General features: G+C 40.7%; 1 non-coding gene across 1 annotated transcript; it reads right to left on the bottom strand.

Moving 5' to 3' along the window:
• Nucleotides 1-6,307: 6,307 nt before the first annotated feature.
• LOC141687867 (small nucleolar RNA R71) lies at nucleotides 6,308-6,414 on the bottom strand. Its single transcript, XR_012561346.1, has one exon. It is a non-coding gene; the product is annotated as a small nucleolar RNA R71 (small nucleolar RNA).
• Nucleotides 6,415-13,224: the final 6,810 nt, after the last annotated feature.

The following is a 13,224-nucleotide window of genomic DNA, read 5'->3' as shown; positions in this document are numbered from 1 at the left end:
TTACATAAAAAGTTATTCCTAAATCCTAATTCATGATTGGACTTAGGACATATTCCTTTCAGTAAGAGAGCTGGAAAAAGGATCAACATACAAAGTGAAGATAATCAGAAGTGATAATGGAACTGAATTTAAGAATAGCTCTATGGAAGAGTTCTGCAAACTCAAGGGGATAAAATAAGAGTTTTCTACTCCGGGAACTCCACAAAAAAATGGAGTTGTTGAAAGAAAGAATAGAACTCTCATAGAAGCTACAAGAACCATGCTAGAGGAAGCAATATTGCCTACCTACTTCTGGGATGAGGTTGTGCAAACTGCTTGCTTTACACAAAATACAACTTTGATCAACAGGCATGGAAAAACACCATTTGAGATGGTGAAGGGAAAGAAGCCAAATTTGAAGTACTTTCACATTTTTGGTTATAAGTGTTTTGTTCTCAAAACTCATCCGGAGAAGCTGACCAAGTTTCATCTAAAAGCTGATGAAGGCATTTTTTTGGGATATCCTTTGTCTACAAAAGCCTTTAGAGTTTATAATCTGAGAACAAGAACAGTCATGAAATCAATACATGTATCTTTTGATGACAATAAGATAATATGTCTAGAAGATGCAAATGATTATGAAAAATTGAAATTTGTAAATGAAGTACCATATGCTGAAGTCTTAAATCCTGATCTTGATACAGTAAGTCCTGATATCACTCAGAACTCTGGTAATCCACATGACAGTGGAAATTATTCTAACACTGAAGCATATGTTGAGGGGGAGCAACATGATTCACTTCCAGAGACTTCTACAAGAGACATCAGTAGATAGTTCATCAAACTCTCATTCCTCAAACTCTGATGAGTCAAATACTGATAACAATGGGAACACTGATTCAGGGGGAGCATCAAGACATAATAGTGGTACTAGTCAAAGAAATAACAGAGAGTTCATGGATCAAGAGAGAGGGTCTTCTTCAAGGAGTCAACTCCCATATGCAAGAAAATGGTCTAAGTCACACACACCTGACTTGATCATTAGAAATCCTGATAGTGGTATAAGAACCAGAAAAGCCACTCAAAATAAATGTCTCTACCATTCTTTTCTATCTCAAACTGAACCCAAGAAGGTGTAAGAAGATCTTCAAGATGCTGACTGGGTTACAACAATTAGCAGATAAATTTTACCAAGCCTCTCTGTGAAGCTACTTTCACAAGATTGGTGAATGAATTGGGAATGATATCAAAACAATTCTCAAACTCTGATAATTAAGAAATAACTACCGATAGTTAGAGTCTGGTATCTTATCATTATATGTCAATACTTGCTAGTTATTGATAATTGTGTTTAAGTTCTGATGCCATGCAAGCATGCAATTAAATTCATTCTGTATATGCATGTTAAACTCTGATTATGTGTATGAACTCTGATATTGGTCAAACCTGTTTTGACTAATAGATCCTGACAGTAGTTGTTAAATTCTGATTTTGGTCAAACTAGTGTTGATTGATAAATCTTGATAGTGGTGATTAAATACTACTAATGGTCAAACTTTGATCGAATATTATTCTCTTTTGGCAATTTTTAAAGTTATTCAAATATTTCTTTAGTCAGTATTTTAATTGTAGGTTTGAAGTTAGCAACAAGTGGATAATTTTTTCATAGTTACAGATGTTTACACGATGACGTGAGGATATGAAACACGTTCAGTTAATGCAAAACTTTATTCTCGAAAAGTGTGCATGCAGTAACACACATTTACATGATTACTTTTACAGTCAGTCGTATATTGCCACGTGTCCTGTTAAACTGAATTGTGTCTAAATTAGTGGAGTAATGTATTATATAAAATCAATTTTTGATTTCAGATAATACTTTACTTATCTCTATTCTTTTTCTCTCTGCTACTTTACCTTTTCTCAAGCAGTAAACTCTGAAACCCTAAATTCTGTTCAAAAAATTTTCTTGAAAATTAACCATGACTACGCCCGCTGCTTCTAAATCATTTGAGTATGGTGGTGCACAGTTTTTGACTAACAACTATTCTGCTATCGTGACTAACAACAGTGTGAATGTTGATTTTCACATCTTTCAGGACTTTCTTAGATCCAGTGAGATTGGGTTTGCTCTCACAGCTCCACCCACAATCTATGGTGACCGGGTGCTTGCTATCTGGAAGATTGGAGTCTATGATGATGGATGAGGTAATGGGTCTGCAAGCCTTGTATTTGAATTTGATAAAAAGACAAGGATTGTAACTCCTCAAACTGTAAGGGATGCATTAAAGTTGCCTACTCATACCTCTACACAAGAATGATGGGAGATATTAAAATGAGGAGATTCTTTACTAAGATTGGATATGCCAAGGATTTGAAGAACATTGGTCAATTAAAAAGGAATGGGATCGGGAAGGAATGGAGTTTCTTCTTTTACTGTATCACAAAGTCTTTCAACAATAGACTTTGAATTTTGATGCCTTGTCCATCATGACACAATAGATAGGGTACTCTCTAATTCATGGTTCACATTATGATTATGGTAGAGTAGTCTTGTCTTTTATAGGTGATAGGATAAATGCTGATAGAAAGATAGTATACTATGCTAGATTCTGTCAGTTGATTTTTAATGCTTATTTTCCTGATACCCCTATCCTCTCTAATCAAATAGTGTTAGTGTTTAAATTGACAAAAGGGCCTTTTCCGCACTTAATTTCATAAGATGAAAAGCGGTTGAATTTAGCTCCTTTGAGGTTGCCATTGGTTGCTAGGAACTTGCTCATTACAAGGCTTCCTGAAACGTATAGTTTGCTTAACATCCAAAATGCTAAGTTACAGGAAATTACCATTGGAAACCCTCATGTAGCTCACCCCAGCACAATGACCCAAACACAAACTCAACCACCACAACAATCTCAAACAGAAGCCACCTCAGGTATCTCCCGAAAGACACCTGTTGTAAAAAGAAAGAATTGGCTAAGAGTGCTACAAATCTTGTTGTAGCTAAGTCAAAAGATGAAGCATATCAAGTTCCTCATTCTTCTAAACCTTTAGAATTTGTCAAGAGAAAACTTGCACTTGCTGGATTAGAATCAGATTCAGATAAGGACAATGCTACCTTATCTTCCAGATTTCCAAACCTTTCATTTTTTTCTTCTCTAAGACCAGTTGTTCCACCAACCGAAGAGGGAACAACTACTAAAGCTGGTACAAGCCCCAGGCCAAAGAAATGAAGACTGGTCAAAGCATATTACAATAATCAGTTGCTCAAGATTAAACAAGAAATTGCTGAGGAGACACAGAGTGCATCCAACCCAAATCCTGAGTTCCAGAAAACTGCTGAGGCACCCGTAGAACTGTCTGATTTTCTAATAAAGCAATATAGAAAGAGAGCAAGAGAAGTCTCTCATGAGCAAGTTGAAGCTAGTATAAAGAGGCTGCAAGGGAAATGTCTCTTCCCTAGATCAAGCACACAAGAACCTGTATCTCAAAAGGATACAACAGCCGCATCTTCTGATCCAATCCCACAAGAACCTGCACCTCAAAGTGGTGCAGCAGATATTGAAGGTAAAGAGCCTCTGACTGAAAAGTCCATTCAACAATGGCATGATAAAGAGCCTGCTCAGGAGGTTATTACTGCGATTGTGGAGAAGAGTACACAAGAACCTGGTTGTCAAAGTCATCCAACAACTCCTGATTCTCCAGCTACACAAGAACCATTGCATCAAAGTTACAATAAAGGCCCTACTCTTATTGCAGTTACTCTAATTATAGATGCTGAAGGCAGAATTCATACATCTCTACTGTTAACTGATGTATTATCAGTACCACCACTGAATGTCTGCACAGAAACTGCATCTTCAAATTCACAAGGTATAAATATTGTTATTACTTTATCAGCATTTATTCTAAATACTGATTTGGTATTTTAAGCATTTATTATGCATATTTTAAATCCTGTTGGTATGATTATTTCTAGACCTTATTCAAGGATTACCTCTAGTTGTATGACCACATACCACCCTTATTTAGCCACCTCTTATTTATGTAGGACAATTTATCTGAGTTTTTCGTTAGTTGTATGAAAAGATTTAGAGAAAAACAGAATTAAAGAGAGGCAGTATCCTTTCTGGCAAAAGGAGAGGTAGATGATAGTTAATCGTGCAATCATAGTCTTTGATCAGCTCCAACCATCTCCTCTGTCTGTGATAAGTGGCATTTTATACCACTTAGAACGTCTTAAAATGGCTTAAATTGGTGTCTTGAAATCAAGTATTTTGTGTATTTGATGCGTTTTTCTAGTGTTTATGTATTTCAGGGTATTACTTGCATTTCGGGGGAGGAATCATCAAGAATAAGCCTTGGCATGTGTTCACCATTGCGAAAGGAAAGAAACGGGCAGATTACGGCGAAGAAACGGAGCAAAATCAGATTTTTTCCAGTAGAGGTCTGAGCGCCCGCTCAGCATTGCTGAGCGGCCGTGCAGCAAGCTGAGCGCCCGCTCAGCTATGCTGAGCGGCCGCGCAGGGTCGGGGAAAAAAATATATTATTTCAGGACTTCTACTTCTGTTTGGTTTCCACTTCTATGTAATCTGAGTTTTATGGGACTATTATATAAGTAGATTTGAGACGTTTTCACAAGGGGGGATTGAAGAAGATCGTGTTTTTACGCAAGAAGCGAAGGAGATAAGGAAAAAGACCGATTTAGCACACCGCAATGAAGAGGAAGCATATTTTTTTTGTGATTCTTGTTTCGTTGTAACGTTGGATGCTAGTTTTCTTGCTTTGAACTTATTTACTCTTGTGACGTACTCTGTTTTAATATAATTAGTTTAGTTATTATTTTCTTGTGTTTGTTTATCATGATTTCATATGAACCCATGATGACGATAAGTGCTATTATGGGCTAATCGTGATCATGGGGTTGCAACGGATTTATTATGGAATTCTTTAGTTAATTGTTTAATACTTTAGTGTGTGATGATTGTATGATATCTAGTATTGGTTGTGCGTAGTCGTCTTATGTGCGTCGCGAACATATAAGATAGGGTGTTAATCTCTTGTGAAGCGACGGTGGATCTTGAGATTTAGAACTTGCCATGCTAGCATAGTTTCATGTACGTTGTGCATGATTAGTGGGTAACTCTAACAATTTTATTTGCCCTATGTAATAAAAAGGAATAACTTGTGCTTAAATCGTTGTGTTGTCAATTTCTGTAGACATATAGGAACTCAACATAATTGATGACTATTCAACTTCTATCTTAATTGTGGATGCTTGGTAGAATGGTATTAGTACAATGAAAGTTGGCTTTTATCAGTTTCGTGTTATTCGATTAATATCATAACTGTCACATGCTAAAGGTAATAACAATGGCTATTGAAGGAAGTAATAATGAAGTTGTGATCTCATGAGTGTTTTATTGTTGATAAATTGAAGTGTTAGTTAAGTGATTAATTAAGTAGTTAATTGTAGTTAATATTTAATCAACAATTTTAAGTGTTAGTGTCTTAACATTGAGAAGTAATCATACATTGGTGAGTGAGTTTAATTAGACAATAATTTAGTCGGAGTCTCTGTGGGAACGAACTAGAAAGTATTCTATATTACTTGCGAACGCGTATACTTGCGTGAATATTAGTGCGTGATTTCGCCCTAACAAGTTTTTGGCGCCGCTGCCGGGGACTCGGCGTATTTGTTTAGTTTATGTACTTACCATCATTGGTCATTAGGACTCAGTGATTAGGACGTAGTAGTCAATTACTGTTTTCAATTGTGTTTCAGGTACTTTAGCAAGCGTTTATGCAAACTCGTTCTCGTGCTCGCAAGAGGACTTTAGATATAGCTGAGGAGACAGACGAAGTTCTTGATATTCCGGAGAAGTTAGATTTTGAGGATTCGGATTCAGGAACTGAGCAGAAAGAACCAGTAAACATGGGAGATCGTATTGTTCAAGCTAATCCAGCTCTTATGGATTTTTCTCGGCCTAAAATTGATGACATTCAGTCAAGCATCCTTCATCCGGCTATTCAAGCTAACACCTTTGAAATCAAGCCGGGCACTATTCAGATGGTGCAGAATTCTGTTTCTTTTGGAGGAGCGGCAACTGAAGACCCCAACATGCACATAAGGAATTTTGTCGAGATCTGCAGCACTTTTAAGTACAATGGCGTGACTGATGAGGCTATCAAGTTGAGGCTTTTCCCATTCTCACTGAGGGACAAGGCTAAAGATTGGTTACATTCTGAACCAGCTGGGTCCATCACTACGTGGCAAGATCTTGCGCAAAAGTTTCTGGTGAAGTTTTATCCGATGGCAAAGACTGCTGCTATGAGGAGTGCTCTTACTCAGTTTGCGCAGCAACCTACAGAATCTATGTGCGAGGCTTGGGAACGCTACAAGGAAATGTTGAGAAAATGTCCACATCATGGAATACCGGATTGGATGGTGATCACTGGTTTCTATAATGGTTTGGGGGCCCAATCTCGGCCCATGCTCGATGCAGCAGCTGGAGGCGCCTTATGGGCTAAAAGCTATACTGAGGCGTATAATCTTATAGAGACGATGGCTGCAAATGAGCATCAAAACCCAACTCAGAGGATGACGTCAGGCAAGGTAGCAGGTATTCTGGAAGTTGATGCAGCCACCGCTATTGCAGCCCAGCTCCAAGCGCTACCAATGAAGGTTGATTCTCTGGCTACATATGGAGTTAATCAAATAGCTATGGTTTGTGAGCTTTGTGCAGGTTCTCATGCTACGGATCAGTGTTCTCTTGTCAACAAATCTGTTCAGTATGTGAATAACTATCAGCGACAACAGCAGCCTATGCCAGTAACCTATCATCCTAACAACAGAAATCATCCAAATTTCAGCTGGGGAAATAATCAGAATGCTATTCAGCCACCATATCACAAGGAGTGAGTAAATAGTTTAACCCACCTGGATTCCAGCAACCACAGCAGTATGCTACAAGGCAATCATATCCTCAACAGGGAAGTACAGCTGCACCTACTAGTGCTGATTTTGAGGAACTTAAGCTGTTATGCAAGAGTCAGGCGGTTTCTATCAAGACCTTGGAAAATCAAATCGGTCAATTAGCCAATGCAGTGCTCAATCGTCAACCTGGCACCCTTCCCAGTGACACGGAAGTACCAGGCAGGAAGGAAGCTAAAGAGCAAGTCAAGGCTATTACTTTAAGGTCTGGAAAAGTTGTTGATGCTGAAAAGGCAAAAGAAGGAGAAGTTGAAATTAGAGATGAAGAATCTAAGCAAAAGGAGAAAGCGGCGGAGCCAAGGAAGACTACTGTTGAACACACTCTGCCTGAGGCTAATACAGGGGAGAAACAGCTCTATCCTCCACCACCTTTTCCTAAGAGATTGCAGCAACAAAAGCTGGATAGACAGTTCGGGAAGTTTCTGGAGGTGTTCAAGAAACTTCACATCAATATACCTTTCGCTGAGGCTCTGGAGCAAATGCCTAGTTATGCGAAGTTTATGAAGACTATTCTTTCAAGGAAGGTGAAACTGGATGACCTTGAAACCGTTGATTTCACGGAAGAATGCAGCGCTGTTCTGCAGTAAAAGTTACCACCAAAACTGAAAGATCCAGGAAGCTTCACCATACCTTGCACCATTGGCAATCTGAATTTTGACAAGTGCCTTTGTGATTTGGGAGCAAGCATTAATCTGATGTCGTTGTCGATCTTTAAAAAGCTGGATCTTCCTGATCCAAAACCCACATACATGTCGCTACAATTGGCTGATCGTTCCATTACTTACCCAAAGGGCATAGTGGAGGATGTGCTCATCAAGGTGGATAAGCTCTTCTTTCCTGCAGATTTTGTTATTCTGGATTTTGAGGAAGATAAGAAGATTCCCATAATCTTGGGAAGGCCTTTCTTGGCTGCTGGCCGTACCTTGATAGATGTGCAAAAAGGTGAACTTACTATGCGGGTACAAGATCAGGATGTGACCTTCAATGTATTCAAGGCAATGAAATTCCCTACAGAAGATGAGGAGTGCTTAAAAGTGGATGTGATTGATTCTGCGGTTACTTCGGAACTCGATCGCATGCTAATGTCTGATGCATTGGAAAAGGCCTTAGTGGGGGATTTTGACAGCGATGATGAAGATGGCAATGAGCAATTACAATAACTAAACGCTTCTCCCTGGAAGCGAAAGCTGGACATACCGTTTGAATCTCTTGGTACTTCTGACCTTAAGAATGTTGAAGGAAAGCTCAAACCATCAATAGAGGAAGCACCTACCTTGGAGCTCAAGCCATTACCTGAACACTTGAGGTATGCTTTTTTAGGTGATTCATCTACGTTACCTGTTATTATTTCATCTGACCTTTCAGGTAGTGAGGAAGACAAGCTCTTAAGGATTTTGAGCGAATTCAAATCGGCTATTGGATGGATCATAGCAGACATCAAGGGGATAAGTCCTTCATATTGTATGCATAAAATTCTACTAGAGGAAGGTAGTAAGCCAACTGTGGAACAGCAGCGAAGACTGAATCCTATCATGAAGGAGGTGGTGAAGAAAGAAATTCTGAAATGGCTAGATGCAGGCATCATTTATCCTATTTCTGACAGCTCGTGGGTGAGCCCTGTACAATGTGTACCTAAGAAAGGAGGTATCACTGTGGTCACAAATGAAAAGAATGAGCTCATCCCCACTCGAACAATTACAGGATGGAGAGTATGCATGGATTATAGAAAATTGAACAAAGCCACAAGGAAGGATCACTTCCCTCTTACATTTATTGATCAGATGCTTGACAGGTTGGCGGGTCATGAGTATTTTTGTCTTCTGGATGGTTATTCAGGGTATAATCAGATTTGTATTGCACCAGAGGATCAGGAAAAGACTACCTTCACTTATCCATTTGGCACGTTTGCTTTTCGCAGAGTTTCGTTTGGGTTATGTGGCGCCCCAGCCACTTTTCAGAGATGTATGATGGCTATATTCTCTGACATGATTGTAAATAATGTCGAAGTGTTCATGGACGACTTCTCCGTCTTTGGACATTCATATGATGAATGTTTGAATAATCTGCGTGCCGTACTCAAAAGATGCGTGGAAACTAATTTGGTGCTCAATTGGGAGAAATGTCATTTTATGGTGCGTGAAGGCATTATTCTTGGGCATAAGGTCTCTAACAAGGGTCTGGAGGTGGACAAGGCCAAGGTGGAAGTCATTGAAAATCTTCCCCCACCTAATTCTGTGAAAGGAATCCGTAGTTTTCTCGGTCATGCGGGTTTATATCGGCGATTCATCAAGGACTTTTCAGAGATATCTAAGCCGTTGTGCAATTTGCTTGAGAAAGATGTGCTTTTCAAATTTGATGATGAATGTTTGGCAGCATTCGAGACTCTCAAGAAGAGTTTGATCACTGCACCAGTTATTACAGCACCAGATTGGACAGAACCGTTTGAGATGATGTGTGATGCGAGTGATTATGCGGTAGGTGCAGTTCTGGGACAGCGCAAGAAAAATCTCTTCCATGTGGTCTACTATGCGAGTAAGACTTTAAATGGGGCCCAATTGAACTACACCACTACTGAGAAGGAGCTTTTAGCTATAGTCTTTGGTTTCGAGAAATTTCGATCTTATCTACTTGGTACGAAAGTAACAGTATTCACTGATCATGCGGCTATTCGCTATCTAGTTTCCAAGAAGGATTCGAAGCCGAGACTCATTCGTTGGGTGCTTTTACTTCAGGAATTTGAGTTAGAGATCAAGGATAGGAAAGGTGCTGAGAATCAAGTAGCTGACCATCTCTCTAGGTTGGAGAATCACGATTCTACTTCACAAGATAGGATGTTAATCAATGAATCTTTTCCGGATGAGCAGTTGTTCGCAGTTTAGGAGGAAGAACCATGGTTTGCAGATATTGTAAACTATCTCGTCAGCAATGTAATGCCTCCTAATTTGAATCCGCTCAAAAGAAGAAGTTTCTGCATGAGGTGAAGTGGTATATTTGGGATGAACCATATTTGTTTAGACACGGAGCTGACCAGATCATCAGGAGATGTATCCCGTTCTGTGAGACGGAGGGGATATTACGAGACTGCCATTCCACGGTTTATGGTGGACACTATGGTGGTGAGAAGACGGCAGCTCGTATTCTACAAGCAGGTTTTTTTTGGCCTACTTTGTTCAAGGATGCTCATCAGTTTGTTTTAAGGTGTGATCGTTGCCAAAGAGTGGGAAATTTGACAAAGAAGGATGAGATGCCATTAAATGTGATGCTTGAAGTCGAGGTCTTTGATGTTTGGGAAATCGATTTCATGGGGCCTTTTATCTCGTCTTGCAATAATCAGTACATCTTGCTGGCAGTCGATTATGTCTCAAAATGGGTAGAAGTTAAAGCTTTACCGATAAATGATGCAAAGGCAGTGCTAAATTTTCTTCATAAGCAAATTTTCACAAGGTTTGGAACACCTCGGGTAATCATAAGTGATGAAGGATCGCATTTCTGCAATCGTAAGTTCACTTCTATGATGCAGCGTTATAATGTGAATCATCGAGTAGCTACTGCCTATCATCCGTAAACAAATGGTCAAGCGGAAGTGTCTAACAGAGAGATAAAGCGCATTCTAGAGAAGGTTGTTTGTCCGTCAAGGAAGGATTGGTCTTTAAAGCTTGATGAAGCTGTTTGGGCTTACAGAACAGCATACAAAACTCCACTTGGTATGTCACTGTTTCAGTTGGTGTACGGTAAGGGATGTCATCTACCTGCGGAGCTTGAGCATAAGGCCTACTGGGCATTGAAGAAGTTGAACCTGGATTTAGATGCAGCTGGTAAGAAAAGAATGCTTCAGCTTAATGAACTTGATGAATTTCGACTTCAAGCGTACGAGAATAACAAAATGTATAAGGAAAAGGTGAAGAGGTGGCACGATAGGAAGCTACATCCTAAGTTATTTGTGCCAGGGCAACAAGTTCTCTTATTCAACTCTCGGCTCTGACTTTTTCCTGGGAAGTTGAAATCAAGGTGGTCTGGACCTTTTATTGTCAAAACCGTGTTTCCACATGGAGCGGTGGAAATTTTTGAGAATGATCCGGACCAAGCATTCAAGGTTAACGGTCAGCGGTTGAAGCACTACTATGGGGACATGGCAAACCGAGAAGTTGTTAGTGCCATTTTGTTGACTACTTGAGAAGGGTACGAAACGTCAAGCTAATGACGAAAAAGAAGCGCTGCGTGGGAGGCAACCCTTGAAATGTTGTTACAGGAACCCTTAGAAGTTAATAACCTATCTAAAAACACAAAAAAAATCAGAAAACAGGGGCTGAAAAAAAAAATTCCAGTGACCCCCTGAGCGCCCGCTCAGCATTGCTGAGCGACCGCTCAGCTTTGCTGAGCGACCGCGCAGCAAGCTGAGCGCCCGCTCAGCTTTGCTGAGCGACCGCTCAGGGGTCGAGTACCAGAATTTTTTTTACAGTTCAGTAAAAAAAAAAAATACAGTTGTAGCCCATAAACCCACGATTTGTTCCCACTACCCCATCATTTTAACCCTTAATTCCCAAACCCTAATCTAATCCACCCCCTATATATACATACACCTATCCTACATATCTCCCACAAAATTTCTACACTTAAACTCTCTCCCAAACACCAAAACTCAGTTCTTACACATTTTTTTTTCACGAATCAATGGCACCCAAGAGAGCACGCACTATTGACAACAGCAGCATAGTTCCTACTGCTGATTCATCGAGGGGTACTGCTGCAAGGCCTCGGTTAACTGACAGAGCTGCGGAGGAGGAGTACACTAGGCTTTTGGGGAAGCCGATTCTGAAGGAGAGAGGGTTTTTACCATCGGAGAGGGATGGTGAGTTGCTGCCCATGATTGCAGAGAAGGGGTGGATAGCTTTTTGTGAGTCACCCGAAGCAGTGCCGATGAGTGTGGTTCGCGAGTTCTATGCGAACGCGAAGGCCGAAAAGAATGGGTTTTCTATGGTCCGAGGGCTGACAGTTGATTATCACCCTGCGGCGATTCGCCGTGTGATTGGACAGCGAGAGAGGAAGCCCGAGGAGGAGAACTGGAATGTAAAGACTGCTGAGGACTTTGACTTGGATTTGATTTGTGCGACTCTATGTCGACCGGGCACAGTTTGGACCTTCAGGACCGACACTAATGAGTATCGTCACTTTCCGGCGATCGCCATGAACAGGTATGCCCGTGCATGGAATGCATTTATTTGTGCTAATATTTTGCCTTCTTCGCATGCACACGAGGTCACAGTTGAGAGAGCACAGTTGTTGTGGGGAATTCTGAATGAGGAGTACTATGTGGACCTTGGTGAGTTTATCTACCAAGGAATTCTGAAGTTTTTGAGGGGAGCGAAGCATATGAACATCCCTTATGCATCCACGGTTACGAAGCTATGCCAAGCAGTGGGAGTGAACTGGCCGACTCATGAGCAGTTGCAGTTGCCGGCAGCTCCGATTGATTCTGGCACTCTGAATGGGATGCAGGAGTGGACCGGTAGTGAGCCTGAGGAGCATGGGCTGGGTTATCGTCTTCCAGGAGGGGGTCCAGCATGAGGTGCTACTATGGCTAGGCCAGGGCATGATGAGGCTGGTTCTTCGAGAGCTCAGGAGGGTGCTGGGTTGGCTGATGCTCAGTTTAGGAGGCTTTCACGGCGGATGGATGCCATGATGAGACGCAGAGCAGGTTTGCTCAGGAGTTCACCCTTGCGTTAGGGACTGCTTTTCGGGGCCTTGGAGCTGATATCCAGTGGCCAGTTTTTGGTGAGGACTCTGCATACCCGCCACCTGATACTCCACCCACTGAGGGTGATGATGATGATGACTCCGAATAGGTATACCCTGTGTTCCTTTCTACTACCTTCACTGAGGACAGTGAAGATTTTAAGTTTGGGGGTGGTAGTTAAGGAATATTGTGTGTGTGTCATATAGCTGTATATTCATGATAGTTTAGTTCATATAGTTGCATAATTTATGCCATATAGTTTTTTTTGTTATGTATGTCATGTAGCTCATGCATTTACCATGATCCCTTTTGCAATGATTTATCGACTGAATTGTGATATTGATGCGAGTGTAGTGATAGCATCAAAGTGATATTAAGTCGTGTAGGTTGATATGCATGCTAGAAACACTTGTAAATCCACTAAGTCTTAGAGAATGCGTAAGGGCTAGATTGTTGTTATGATTTGGTTGTTTTCGAGGTCAATCTACTTATTATTCTTAGAATTCGATAATAGGTT

The sequence above is a fragment of the Apium graveolens genome, chromosome 9 (genome assembly GCF_009905375.1).
Source record: "Apium graveolens cultivar Ventura chromosome 9, ASM990537v1, whole genome shotgun sequence".
In the NCBI taxonomy this organism is placed as follows: Eukaryota; Viridiplantae; Streptophyta; class Magnoliopsida; order Apiales; family Apiaceae; genus Apium; species Apium graveolens.
This window is presented reverse-complemented; position numbering and strand designations above follow the sequence as displayed.